The sequence below is a fragment of the Manis pentadactyla genome, chromosome 1, assembly GCF_030020395.1.
Source record: "Manis pentadactyla isolate mManPen7 chromosome 1, mManPen7.hap1, whole genome shotgun sequence".
In the NCBI taxonomy this organism is placed as follows: Eukaryota; Metazoa; Chordata; class Mammalia; order Pholidota; family Manidae; genus Manis; species Manis pentadactyla.
The window spans coordinates 181,207,512-181,221,926 of NC_080019.1; the positions used below are offsets into that span (position 1 = coordinate 181,207,512).

The window sequence follows — 14,415 nt, forward strand, 5'->3', positions numbered from 1 at the left end:
CTAACTCGCCCCACCCACAGTGACCTCCCACACCCACCCACCACTCCTCTTCACCCAGCCTCTCTGCCCCCTTGTCCCGGGGCCCAGGCACCCCTCACTCTTGAGAGGCGCTGCAGAGAGCAGGGCTGCGCCCTTAGCTCACCCGCAGTTGATGGGGTCTAGGGCCCAGCTACCTGGCTCCCCACCCCGCGTCCCCCGTTACCTGCTGTCCCTCCTCACCCCAGCCAGGCCCTGATATGCAGATCTCTCCCCCACAGAACCCAAACTCCAGCGTTAGGTCTACGGAGGGGCGCAGAGCCCTCCCGCGGCCACCTCCCCCACCCCCTCCAGCGGCACCGGCAGCGTCACTGCCCTGCGTCCCGAGGGGCCGGGCCTCAAGCATCCTTCAGGAAGGCGTGCGCTGCTAAAGCACTCTGCCCGGAAGGTCGATCCGAGCGCCACCCCCCCACCCCACTCCATGCACCCTACAGCCTCCTATCCCGCCAGGGCCGGCCGCGTCTCTCCTGCTGGGGCTGCGGCCCGCCCCTCCCCCGATCCTGTCCCCCTCCTCCATTCCAAGGAGCCGCAGCCTCTCTGCAGCGCTACCGGCTGACCCCCAGAGAGAGGGCCAGGTGCTCGGGCCCACCGTCTCTGACCACGGAGCCACAGCTCCCGTCAGCTGCCTCCAGGACCCCAGGGCTCCACAGCCACCAATCAGGTCCTGGGGATTCAAGGGCAAAGGGGTGCATCGAGAAGCCCACAGAAGAGAAGCCCCCATCCTGCCCCGACTTGAGATCTCTCCTCTAGACATTGGGCCTGCAGACTACCCCTCTACCAGCCCAGCTTCCACTTGGCCCCAAGAAGGCGCCCACCTGCCGGGCTCCCTGCAGCTCCACTCCGCACTCCGCGCTCGGCTCGGCGCCCGAACCTGCCCACCCGCTCCCGGCCCAGCCTGAAGGCCCCGCCCCGGCGCCAGCTCCGCCCCCTCTCAGCCCGGCCTTGACACCTGCCTGCAGGCCCCCTACACTGCACCCGGCTGGGCTCAGGGGGGCGCTAAGGGCAGGGCAGAGCATGCGGCTAACTCTCTGGCCTTAGAAAAGTGCCTCGAGGAGCCGCTCCAACACGTGCCCACACGGGGCTCTGCCACCTGTCACGGAGGAAGTCTCTCTGCAGAAGCTCCTCCTCTCCCTCCAGCCCCAAGGGCCCAGGGCGCCCCACGCACACCCTCTCATTCTGATGGCATCTGAAGCATCCACAGGTATTAAGGGCTGAGCTTAGGGCACCCTCACCCCTTCCGGGGCTGGGACAGAGGAAGAGGGAGATGCTGTGACACCCCCAAAATGCGTGCGCGCGCACACACACACACACACACAAAACCTCAAGGCTGAGGAAAGAGACCTCCAGGAGGGCCCTAGGTGGGGTCCCAAGAGGCTCATTCTCTGCAAATCCTTCTCCACCTTGAAGCATGCGGGGTGAGGAATGACCCTGCCAGGCAGGGGGTCTTATTCCCAGCAGAAGCATCTCTACATCCTACTGCTGCTATGTCAGAAACTAGTTAGGGGAGCAGCTGCAAGAACCCCAAGTCAGGAGGCTCTGCAGAAGGAGAGGCTGAAAATTCCAGGCCCACATCTTCCCCTAGTTGCATGAAGGGTCTGATCCAAACCATTCCTCCTTGCTTTCTCCCTACCTCCTCCTCCCATACGCCCCTGACTCCTAATGCCGCCCGACTATAAAATGTCCACAGGATCCGAACTGCTTCTAGGATTTGCGAAACCCACCTGACATGTACAACCCTCTGGTCTATAATTTGCCCCCAGATCTCTAAAGGGAGCTGGCAGCAGCCAAGAACCAGCCTGCCTCTGCTGTCCACTCCCCTCCCCCAGCCTCTCCAATGCCACCAGTGAAGTGACAAATCCACACTGAGCAGCAGACATGACATGTAATTTCCGGCCAAAAAGATTTTTCCAAAACAATCTACCGTATTCTCAGGAATAGATGCCAACCCCACCTCCAAGCCAGCCCTCTCCCACCACTGCCCTCCGTCCTCTCCAAGCCCTGAAGGGAAAACAACATAGTGTGGGGCAGGAAGGGGGCTTACAGCTCGTCTCCCAACCAGAGGATTATCTTGCCTCTACTCACCAGCCCCACCAAGCCTACCCAGCCTCAACTTACCCTCTGTATGCAGGGGCCAAGCTTCTGGACGGAGGCCAGGCTGGTTCCCCTTGGGACCTCATCCCAGAGGGAACTGTACCAGGCAACCCACACCTTCAGGTCTGGGGAGAAGCCTGGCCAGGGGCCAAGGGAGAGAAGCGGGTGATTCAGACACATACCGTGGCTGTGCACACCCTCTCCATCTCCAGGACACAGACTCCCTCCCCAGGAAGCTGGGCAGCTGAGGTCCTGAGGACAGGCAAGGCCGAGGCCAGTCTGTCAGTGATACCAGGCGCACAGGCCCCAATGCCAGCCTGGAGGCCTCTTCACCCTACTTAACTGCTGGTATTTCCTAAGACTTTTGAACTCACCCTTCTTTCTCTTCTCAGTGAAAGGTCCACTCCGTGGGAGTCACTTCCCCTCCTCCCAGGGCTCCGCTTATCACTACGTGCTGTCTGTCTCCATTCCTGAGCTCCTGAAGCTCGAGCCCACGTTTCCCATGTACAGAACAACTCCACCAGGGGGATGCACAGGTACCAAGAATTCTGCACATCCAAGCTGAACTCATCACCACCCCTTCCACCCAGTCAACGCGTACTCCTGCATCCTGCCTGAAAACATCACCAGCCAATACCAGCCACTCCAGCCAGAAACCTCACTCCTGGTCCCCAACTGTAATTTCCTACCTTCCCCCTGGGGCAGGCTATAAAATCTTGTCGTCTCTGCCTCCTTGTTCTTCCTCCCATTAATACACCACTGGGATCAAGAGTCAGGCAGACCTGGGCTGAAATGTTAGCTCTGTCACTTTCTACTTGGGCAGCTTCTGGGCAAATGACTTAACTTCTAAGCCTCAGGGTCCTCATTTTTAAAATAGGGTAAAAAGTACCTCTTCCACAGAGTGCAGATTCAATGAGATAATGAATCGCAACTATTGTTATTATTGTCATCTAAAGTCTCTCCGCTACTCACAACCTTCTGCAACTCCTCACTGAACCAAATACCAGGCTGACTTTCAGGATCTGCTCCTCGCCTATTTGCCTACTTCCATCTCTTATCATGTCCTTCAAATGTCTCCATGTTTCAAACAAGTGAAATATTTCCCTAGACACATTCTCTTCTTTAATTTAATGTCTTTGAGCTATTGTGATAGTCCTCTTCATTTACATCCCTCAAGACCCAAATCAAGTACCATCTCCTCTTTCCATTTCCTACTTCCAAATGGTTATTTTTGCCATGTTTCCCATGTTATTTTGTTCAAACAGTTTTGAAAACAGGATGATATAAACATTTAACAGTACATGTGGGAAATAGCCAAAACAATTAAAAAATTTCAAATTCCATCATGTTCTGATCCTTAAAGGGTCACTACTTCTGTAACACTGTATTAATACATAATTCTGTTGAGGGACCCTATACACACACACCTCTACTGTGGTTTGTACATTGTAAAGTAACCACCTGTTTATATCTGGCACCCTGTCAAGAGATTCTGAAGAAATGAACTTCAAGCCTTTGTGATGGGCACTCTGGGAAAAGGAGGCCTGCCTCTTCTCCAGTGAGCTGGTGCCACCTTACTTCCAGGGAGTACCAGAAAGAAGCCTGGTTGCCCCCCCAGCTCTGGCTTTGCTCCCTCCCTCTTCTTTCTAATCCAGAAAAGCAAGCTCCTTCATGGGAAAAGGGGCTGCCAATCCTATTACAGCCATTCCTGTCCCAGACCCACTAAGCTACTTTGCTCCCACAAAGCCATTTCAACCCCAGGGCAACAGAGCTGGTCCTTAAAGCAGTGAGAAACCTTGAGTCGGACCTCTCCATGAAGGCTGCCTTTTCATGGGGTTCTGGAGGGAGAGCTGGGGTACAGGACACCACAGGGTTGGTGGGAAGGAGGTCACCTAGAGAGAGAGAAGGACAACAGGGGAGGGACAGGATAGGAAGACAGGGTGCAGGAGCAGGGCAGACACACCAAGATACACTGTATACATCTGGCCTATGCCTCATCTTCCTCGACGCAGATGGGGAAGGAGGTGCAACATTCAGAGAAGAAAGGAAGGAATCTGACTAAACACCATGACACAGACCCATGCTGAATTCAACACCTCCCCGAATGTACCAACTTGGCCTTGAAAATATTTTGTAGCTTTCATGTGTGCCAACCCTGACATCCAGGACAAGACCTAGAAAGCTCTAACACATTCCTGGAGCAACCCCCCTGCACACCATCCACTCATGTGTGATAGAGGCTCAACTCCTGCAGCCGTCTGGGCCTCATGCACATGCACACCACGCATGCCCAGCTACCAGGCCTGGGATGCAGGGTACTGCAGAGAGATGCCTCTCGCCAATCCTCTGGCCCAGGCATCATCACGGCACCAAGGCCCAGCAGTGACTTCCGGGAAGGATGCATTCTGGCTCCCAGCTGCCAGTCACTCAAGGAGCTATTCCAGGGCTGGGAGGGGCTGCCCAGCTGGTCATCCTGCCTCGCTGCTCAGGCCTCACCCCATCCCCACCCCCTCGGCGGGAGCACAGAGCTGAAGGGGCCTATTGTTGGGCCCTGGAGGTGGGGTGGGAAAAGAAGCCAGAGCTGTGAGCTGTAGAACATTTACTCTGCAAGAGGGCCTGCTCGTCCCCTTGGGACCATGTCCACACCAGAACTCCCAGGAGCCAGGACCAGCCTGCGCAGGGCAGGCTGCAGGGCCCAGAACGGGAAGGGACTGAACCTGGGAGTGAGAGAAACGCGAGGGACTTCAAGATATTTAGATACCTTAAATCCCACTATATCCTGCCCACTCACTTTAGCAATAAAGGGGAAGGGAGTTGTCTAGTCCAAGGCACTTAACAAGTTATCATAGGGAATGGATCCCCAGGAGCTAGGGGAGATCAACAGGTCAGAGTGATGGTGATTCTCTTCTGGCAAGGGAGGGGCAGCTCTGCCAAGGTCAGGGGTGAGCATTGGTCTCTGGAGATGACACCTGGCCTCATCAGGAAACACAGAAAGCCTGGGACAGGGAGAGACAGGAAGAGCCCAGTGTCCTCACCCCCATCTGAGCCCTGGCTGCAGGGTTCCCAGGAGATGCAGCTGCTGAAGGGAGGGACCAGGCCAAACCTCTCACCAAACCCTCGACTTCAGTCACTCACCATGTATCTACTATGTGCTCACCCCATGCTAGGGTTGTGGGGAAATATGGAGGAGGAGAAATCCCAGTCTGAGTCCTCCAGCAGACACTATGTACAGGTTCTTTACCAAAAACTGTATCTTCATTGCCTGATTAAAAGCCCCCTTATTACCTTACTTTATCCCTGTTTTATAGGTGAGGAAACTGAGGCTCTGCTGAGGTGACCAGGGTTACCCAAAGGGTAAATGATGAAGCCAGGATTCGGTCCATATGTAACCAGACACTAAACTGCCTGGCTCAAGGAGGAGGGCCATGGAGAGCAGAACTGGAGTCTCAGTTGGGACACAGTGAATTCATGGATTCTGTGAGGAAGTTTAAAGAGGGGATAGAGGCTATAGGAAAAGACAGCAGATTGCACATGTGCACATAATCTCACTCCTTCCCAAAACTACAACTGAAAAGAGCAATTTGTTGAGTGGCAGAAGTCCCTAAGAAGGGGAAGAACAGCAGAGAAGACAACCACCACAACAATTTGGAAGCTGGAAAGCAGAGGGCCAGTGACAGCCAAGAGCAGACCTAAGAGACTCACAGACCCCAACTGAGAAGTGCCTGACAGACCCCTAAAGGACCCACACAGTCTTCTAAAGGCTTAGGAATGGGCAGCCCCAGAAACCTCTAGAAGAGGTGTCAGAGGCAAGTGCTGAAAATACAGAGGATTAGTTAAGGGCTGTTTAAGAAGCAGTCAGAGCCCCTACACTTCCTCCCCACCCACCCCCTCACCCCCAGTACAAAGCCACTAGGTGACTGACCCTCTGCCTACCTGCAAAAGCCAGGGATTTCCCAAGCGGGGATAAACTGAAGGTCTTTGGACCGGCACACCAGCCTGGGCTGAGAACGAGGGTGCCACAACAGTCCAAACACAGGAAGCATAGATGTTGAGATCCCAGTCCTCTTCTCTACTTGCTCCTGGGACAGGGAACCAGGCCTCCACCTCTTGGCAGGAGACAAGAGTGTCTTTGCTGGGGATCATGGCCAGGCCAAAAAAATATATCAAGATACCAACTTTGGGAGTTCCCAAAAAATGACCCACCAGGGTCACCATACAAAGAAGTTCTGTCAACAAGGCAATTCAGAGCTGCAGCCCCCCAGCCGTAGTCAAGAGCAATCAACAAAAAGATACCAGCCACCCAGGGCAAGCCTCCACCGTGGGAAGAAAGTGAGCAAAACACACACACACACAAGCAACCAACAGGAAACAGGCTATGCAGGAGAAGAAAAAAGCAGACAGAAAGAGCTCACTAATATCCATAGGGAGACAAGCTGTATCCACAGAATTATAGTAGTATTATTTTCATATTTGGGGTAACAGAAAATTACAAACACAATAGGAGACGAAAAATTCAACAGACCCATGCCCACCCCAATCAGCAAAGTCTGGCCACAGCAGGTGCTCATAAATATTTGTTGAATGGATAAATGAGGTAGTACTTCTCAAACTTGAATGCACATACAGATCACCTGGGGATCCTGTTCAACTGCAGATTCAGACTCCCCAGATATGGGGTAGGGCCTAAGATTCTGCATTTCTATTAAGTGATGATGTACGGGTCCAGCAGACCACACTCTGAGAAGCAAGAGTCTTTGCTCAACTCTGGAGCGGTGGTTCCTTGCCCTGGCTGCACATTAAAATCACCTGGGAGCTAGAAAGGTAGCAATGTGTGGGCCCCACCCACTGAAATTCTAATCAAGTCAGTGTAAGTGACACTTAGGCACCACATCGAAGTCCTTCAGGTGAATCCAGAGAGAGAACCACTGCTCTGGAGAAAGTCTGTGATTGTGACAGTCTTTTGTCCTGCCCAGAATAGTTCCTGTTCTCAGACAGCCTCTCTCATTGTTGACACTGACCACTCTTCCAGAAGATCCTTCTCATTACAAGCCATGAGCATCAGTTTATGGGACTACTTATACAGATGATTCTTCTCAATGTTATATCCCATTCATGCCAGTGGATGGAGAAATCACTTCACTAAGTTCCCAAGAAATTCATTCTGGGAATTTTTCCTTATTAGATTCTCTTACTTGATTTTTTTTTTTTTTTTAACTCTGGACCTCAAAATGCTGACAGCTTAAGACCTTTTTTGGAAGGAGTTGTGGGTTGTTTTTTTTAGTGAAATGTGGATATTTCCCTAGCTAAAAAATCCTAATCCATTCTCCCAATGTTTCTGTTGCTTATGTCAAATTTAGGAGTTCTGTGTCTGTCTCATCCATGGCATACACAGAATAAAATAATATCAACAAACATTTATTGCTACAAAAATTGCTAAAATTAGAATAAAAAGGATAGAGGATAAAGTTCAGGGAATCTGCTGCAATGAAGAGCAAAAGACAAAAAGACTGAAACTTGGAGAGAAAAAAATTTAAAAATCAGAGATTTTTTACCAATCTTTTACCAAAAAAACAATTTTTTACCAAAAAATCAGAGATTTTTACCAGAAAATACCAATACAAATAAAAGCAGCTCTGAAAGGGGAAAAAAAAGGAGATAAAATGATCAAAATAATACAAGAAAACTTCCTTGGCCTGAAGTACATGTTTCCAAACTGAAGTGTACAGCAAGAAGTGAAAACAGACCCACACTAAGCCACATAATTATGAAATCATTAGGAAACAGAATATTAGAGATAAAAGATTCTCCAAACTCCTAAGCAAGGGGGAGAACAAAACATAAGTTCCACACACAAGATTCAGAGTGACTTTAGATTTCAGTGTTAACTCTGGAACCTAAAAGGCAATATCCTCAAGATTCTGAAGGAAAGCAATTTCCAATCAGGCTCTCAATATTCAGCTAATTGAGTGGTCAAGGATCAGGATGGCAAGGTCTCCAAACAGTCCACCATTCATACACTCTCCTCTCTCAGGAAGCTACTAAAGGATGTGCTCTGCTACAGAGTAAACCAACGAAGGTGAAGACATGGGATACAGGAAACAACAGTTCTAACACAGAAGGGCAGTGAAGGAAATGCCCAGTATGCTGAAGGGAGACCCCAGGAGGACAGCGAAGCAACAGTTAGAGAGAGCAACCGGTCCATGATGCTTCAGGGCACAAGGCTCTGGAAAAGATGTCTTCAAAAAAGATAAATCTGATAGAATACCTAATGGAATTGACATCTTGAGAAATTCAGACAGTTACTGGAGAGCCTGACTAGTTGAAAGGTACACAGAAATCTAAAGAAACAAAAAAAGCAACTCCAGGGAGAACAAAAAGTTGTGCAGGAAAGGAAAAATCACTACAGGTTACTATGCCATAACAATGTAAATACAGATAATAGATTGAAGAAAAAATGAGATACAGCTACAGTAGATGGACTGAAAGATGGGAAAGGTGGTGGGGTGGCAATGAGGAAATTAAAAGTCAGATCCTCCCCTCTGGCCAAGATGAAATAACAGGGATCAGATTTACCTTCCTGACTGAAACCACAAAAAAATGGACAAAATATAGAAAATGGCTTTGAAGACACCAGACATCAAGAACAAAGGACAGTGATGCCTATACGACAGAGAACAAAGAAAGTCAGCCCTATGACTGAGCTTCTAGACTACAGCACAAAGAGAGGAACCAGATGGAGCTGAGAGTCTGGAGAGACTAGGGTGGCAAGAGCTCACAGGACAGAGCATTAGAGAAGACAGAGCACCATACCATCTAGAAAGGTCCCCCTCAAGTATTCATCTGAGTAGTGACCCTCACATGAATGTGTGGAAACTGCCCAAGGCTGGGAAAAAGAACCACCCAAAAGGACCAGAAGTAGCTATGCCTGGTACTCACAAGGCTGGGAAAAGTACTGTTCCTACAAGCCAGACTGGAAAAGCTAGGCATTGGGTAGAATACACAGAGAGGTCAACAAATAGGGAATCATTATCCCTAGGTTTAGCATGGCTCTAGTCCCACCTCACAAATCTTAAAAACAATACCCAAGAGAAAGAAACTGTTGCCAAGTGATTTAACTATATCCCAGAACAAAGCTCAAAAATAATTATAGGAGTACAAAAATACCCAGCAACCAACAAGGTAAAATTCACATTGTCCAGCATCCAATAAAAAATTACTAGCTATGCAAAAATGCAAGAAACTATGACCCATAACAAGGAGATAAAGCAATCAATCAAAACCAACCCAGAACTGATATTGTATGTTAGAATTAGTAGACAAAGACATGAGAACAATTATTATAGCTATATTTTTTAAAGACTATAATTGACCTTCTAGAATAAAAACTACACTGTATGAGGAAAGAAAAAATTTAATTGAATGGAATTAAAGGTAAATTAAGACACTGCAGGAGAAAAACTTGTGAACTTGAAGATACAGTACTAGAAACTATCCAAAATTAAACACAGAAGAGAGATTCTTTTTTTAAATGAACAGAGCATCAGTGAGCAGAGGGACATTTTCAAGTGGCCTAATGTATGTATAACTGGAGTCCCTGAGGAAAGGGGAGTTGGGAACAGAAAAACATCTGAAGAAATGATAGCTGAAATTTCTCCAAATTTGATGAGAACTGTAGAAGTTCAGTGAACTTCAAGTACAAGACACATGAAGAAACTACACTAACACACGTCATAATCACATTGCTCAAAATCAGTGATAAAGAGAAAATCTTAAAAAGTTGCTGGGGAGGACAAGGGAGATGTGTTACATACAAGGAACAAAGATAAAAATGAGGGCAGATTTTTTGTAGCAATAGAATGAGAAGACAGTGGCACAACATCCTTAAAGTACTGAAAAGAAAAACACTAACAACCTAGACTTGTATTTAAATGGAAATAACTTTTACAAATAAAGCTAAACAAACTTTTTAAAAATACAAAAGATGAACGATCTCATCACCAGCAGCTTTGCCCTACAATAAATGTTAAAGTAGGGAAATAATACCACATAAAAATATGGATCTATGCAAAGAAACAGCACTGGAAATGGCAACTATATGTGTAAATAGTTATTTTTATCATTTAAATTACTTTAACAGATAGTTGACGGTTTATTATTGTTCAACTGTTGAAGAAAAAGGGCTTAAGAAAAAAAGAGGAAAAAGAAAAAGCATAAACAAGGGTGGCCATGGTGAAAAGAATCTGTGTCACCTACAGGTTACAAAACATAGTTTGTGCATTGGAAATAAGAGATTTGGATTGACATTACAGTCATCCTTTAAAATTTATTAGTTAAAATTAAACTTCAGAAAAAAAGAAAAAAAAATAGTTGACGGTTTAAACAATAACACCAATATAGTGTGGGGTTTATAACATGTATAATTTTTTTTAGAACAATAGCATAAAGAGGGGAGAGAAATGAAAATATAGTATTTTAAGGTTGAAGGCAGACAATGACAAGTTAAAGGTATACACTATGAATCCTGTAGACATTACAAGAAAAGAAAACTATCCTCCTAAATGAAAAAATTTTAACAAATTCTTTAGCAAATAGAATTCATCAATATATATAAAGAATAACACATCACGACTGAATGGAGTTTGTCCCAGGAATGCTACGTTTGTTTAACATTTGAAAATCGATGTAATTCAACATGTTAACAAACTAAAAAAGAAAATCCTATGATCATTTTGATAAACACAGAAAAGCATTTGACAAAATCCTATAGCCATTTCTATTAAAAATCTCAGCAAAGTAAAAACAGAAGGGAGCTTTTACAACCAGTAAAAATCATCAATGAAAATTCCATAGCTAATACAATAGTTAATGGTGAAAGAAAGCTCTCCGCTGAAGATTAGGAACAAGGTATCTAATGTATTCAACATTACATCAGAGGATATAGCCAGTGCAATCAGGCAAGCAAAAGAAACAACAGGCATAAAGATCAGAAAGTAGGACATAAAACTGTATTAGCAGATGACATGACAACCTAAGTATAAAATTCGATCGAAGCTAAAAAAAAGCTACTACAATAATTCAGCTTAGCAAGGTGGGAGGATTCAAGGTCAATATACAAAAATCAATTGTATTTGTGTATATTAACAGCAAATATTTGGAAACTGAAATTTAAAAAAACAATACCATTGTATAGCAGCATTATTGAAAACAGCCAAAAGATAGAAGAAACCATTAACAATGAATAGATCAAATAAAATGTGATGTATTTATACAGTGGTTATTATTCAGCTTTAAAAAAGAAGGAAATTCTGACATGTACTACGAGATGGATGAACCTTAAATACATTATGGTAAGTGAAAAACAACAATCACAAAAGGACAAATACTGTATGATTCTACTCTATGTGCTATTTAGAGTGGTTACATTCATAGAGACAGAAAGTAGAACGTCATTGCCAGGGGGTGGCGGGGGAGGAGGGAATGGAGAGATATTGTTTAATAGTTACAGAGTTTCATTTTGGCAAGATGAAAAATGTTCAGGAAATGAACACATGGTGATGGCTGCCCAACAATGTGAATGTACTTAACACTACTAAACTGTACACTTAAAAATGGTTAAAATAGTAAATTTTGTGTATGTGATTAAGATAAATACATTTATAAAAAATTGAATGCCATAAAAAGTACCACCTACAGTAGCATCCAAAAACTATATACTACTTAAGGATATATCTGACAAAAAATATGAAAAACCTATACACTGTAAAACATGAAACATTGATGCAATTCTTAAAAATATAAATAAATACATACATTATTCATAGGTCAGAAGGTTTAATACTGCTAAAATGCCAATTCTTTCCAAATTGATCTGTAGATGCAATCAAAATCCCAACAGCATTTTCTGTAGAAATTAACAAATTGATTCTAAACTGCATATGGAAGTACAAAGAACAGAGAATAATTAAAGCAGTTTTGAAAAGGAAGTACAAAGTTTAAGATCTTACCCTGGTTTCAAGACCTAAACTAAAAAAGAAAAATCTATAGTGACCAAGATAGTGTGGTACAAGGGTAAAGACAAGATAAACAGATCAAACACAATCCACAAAAGAACAAGTTGGTAAATCTGAGTTCCTTAAAATTTAAAATTTCTGCTCTTCAAAAGAAACGTTTAAAAGAATTTAAATGCAAGCCAGAGACTGGAAGAAAACATTTGCAAATCACATATCAGATAAAGGGTTTGTGTGCAGAATGTATAAAGAGCTCTCAAAACACAATATAAAAAAACCCACACAATTTTAAAAAATTGGTAAACAATTTGAACAGGCACATCACCAAAGATATACAGGTGGCAAATAAGCACATGAAAAGATGCTCAACATTAGTCATTAGGGAAATGCAAATTAAAACCACAACAAGATACTACTACTGACCTATTAAAATGTCTAAAATTAAAGAGACTGATCTTACCAAGTGTTAACAAAGAAGCAGATGAACTAGAACATTCATATACAACTGGTGGGTATGTAAAATGGTACAACCACTTTGGAAAACAGTTTGGCAGTGTCTTAAAAGTTAAATGTACACCTACTATATGATCCAGCTATCCCAGTCCTAAAGCTTTACCCAAGAAAAATAAAAGTACATGTCCACACAAAGACTTGTATAAAAAGTTCATAACAGTTGTATTTATAATAACGAATAAGTGAAGATAACCCATCAATAGGTGAATGGATAAACAGACTGTGGTATATATAAACAATGGACTAATACTCAGCAATAAAAAGGATGAGCTATTGCTACACTCAGCAACATGGATGAATCTCTAAATAATGATGCTGGGTAAAAAAAGCCAGGCCAAAAAAAAGAACATGTGCTGTGTGATTCCATCTACATAAAATTCTAGGTAATGTAAACATGTATAGTGACAGAAAGCAGACCAGCCTGTTATGTGACGAAGGGGGTTAGCAAAGGATGGGTGGGATGGAAGAAAGACAAAGAGGCAGAAAAATTGGGGGGAGCTTTGGGAATAATGGGTAAGTTCATTATCTTGATTGTGTTGGTGGTTTCATGGATACACACATATATTAAAGTTTAATAATTGTATGTTTTAAGTATGCTCTGTTTACTGTATGTCATTATACTTTATTGAAGCTAGTATTGAAAACAAAAACAAAAAAGCACTTCATCTTCCAGACTAGAACAGGGTAGGGGGATACTTGCAGGCTTAGGGGCCAGAGGAAAAGGTCTGGGAGCACTGACCCCTCTTACCCACCATCTGCCAGTCAGGTGGGTAGACTGGCAAAGAAGGGGCTGAACCCTCTGCACCCAGGACTCTCATTGTAGGGAAAGCCATGCCCCCAGCACACAGGAAACTGAAGCCAGAGATGTCACCTTGCCTCAGGAGGCTACACAGCTTCCTCAGAATCCTTCTTCTCTTTACCTACCACAAATTCAAAAAAGTCAACCTGAAATAGGGGGCATGTGTGCTCGTATGCATGTCTTTAGAACAGATTAATTCTCTCCGTTGAAACCAGAGAGCCAGAACCAGTCTGGCCACCCCAGAAGAGCCAGGAACTGTCAACACAGAAGGTGGACTTCCGGTGCATGAGTGTTTGGGGTGGCAGTATGACAGGCAGGCGTGGGACGAAGCTGACAGTCGGGTTTGGGTTTGCGTGAGGAGCAGGCTAACCGGCTCCACCAGCACAGTCCCAGCGTCTGCCTGCCCAGCGTGCCACAACACTACCCCAACCAAGAGAGGAGAGAACTATCTCCAACCAATCTGATTTGGATAGGGGTCTGGAGCTGATTCAGAGCCACACCTTGGACTGGGTCAGAGATGCCTCCCAGCTAAGGCCCTGAGGCAGGCATCAACTCGGCAGCCGCCCCCACCAGCGGGTTAGAGCAGCAGGCACCCAGACAGCGCCAGGTAAGAGAACAGCCGGAAGAGGATGCAGCCCACAAGCTGGCCGACCAAGCCCCAGCTGGTCCAGGAAGGAGTCCTGGCACCCAGGTCGGGGGCGACTCACCAGGAAGTCAAATCTAGCCCCTACCCCTTGCAAGCTGCACCTCTGGGCTGGGTTAGGAGATGACCCTGGCTGGTACAGAATCCACGATGCTACAGCCCAACTGCCCGCCTCCAGGGGGTGTGGCTGAGGTCTGGGCCACTGAGGACGCCAGAGTCCAGCAGTCTGATACTCCTTCTCTCCCAGCCTTTTCAGGCTGGGGTCCTGAGAGCCCATTTGGAGACAGAAAGCCTCACCAGCAGCTCTCTGCCCTTCTACCCACTAA

At 45.7% G+C, this 14,415-nt stretch overlaps 1 protein-coding gene across 14 annotated transcripts in view; it reads right to left on the reverse strand.

The window, feature by feature from the left end:
• The window catches only part of TNK2 (tyrosine kinase non receptor 2), a 39,941-nt gene that overhangs the window by 24,577 nt on the left and 949 nt on the right, over nt 1–14,415 (reverse strand). For 6 of the 14 annotated variants that reach the window (XR_005032831.2, XM_036926263.2, XM_036926266.2 and 3 more), the window contains exon 1: nt 852–872. The exons of 4 other annotated variants lie outside the window; for them this stretch is intronic. The gene's annotated coding sequence lies outside the window, so the exon portion shown is untranslated. Of the gene's footprint in view, nt 1–851; nt 873–6,060; nt 6,232–14,415 lie in introns of those variants that run through there. 4 more of the 14 variants (XM_036926260.2, XM_036926271.2, XM_036926265.2 and 1 more) reach the window with 2 other exon arrangements.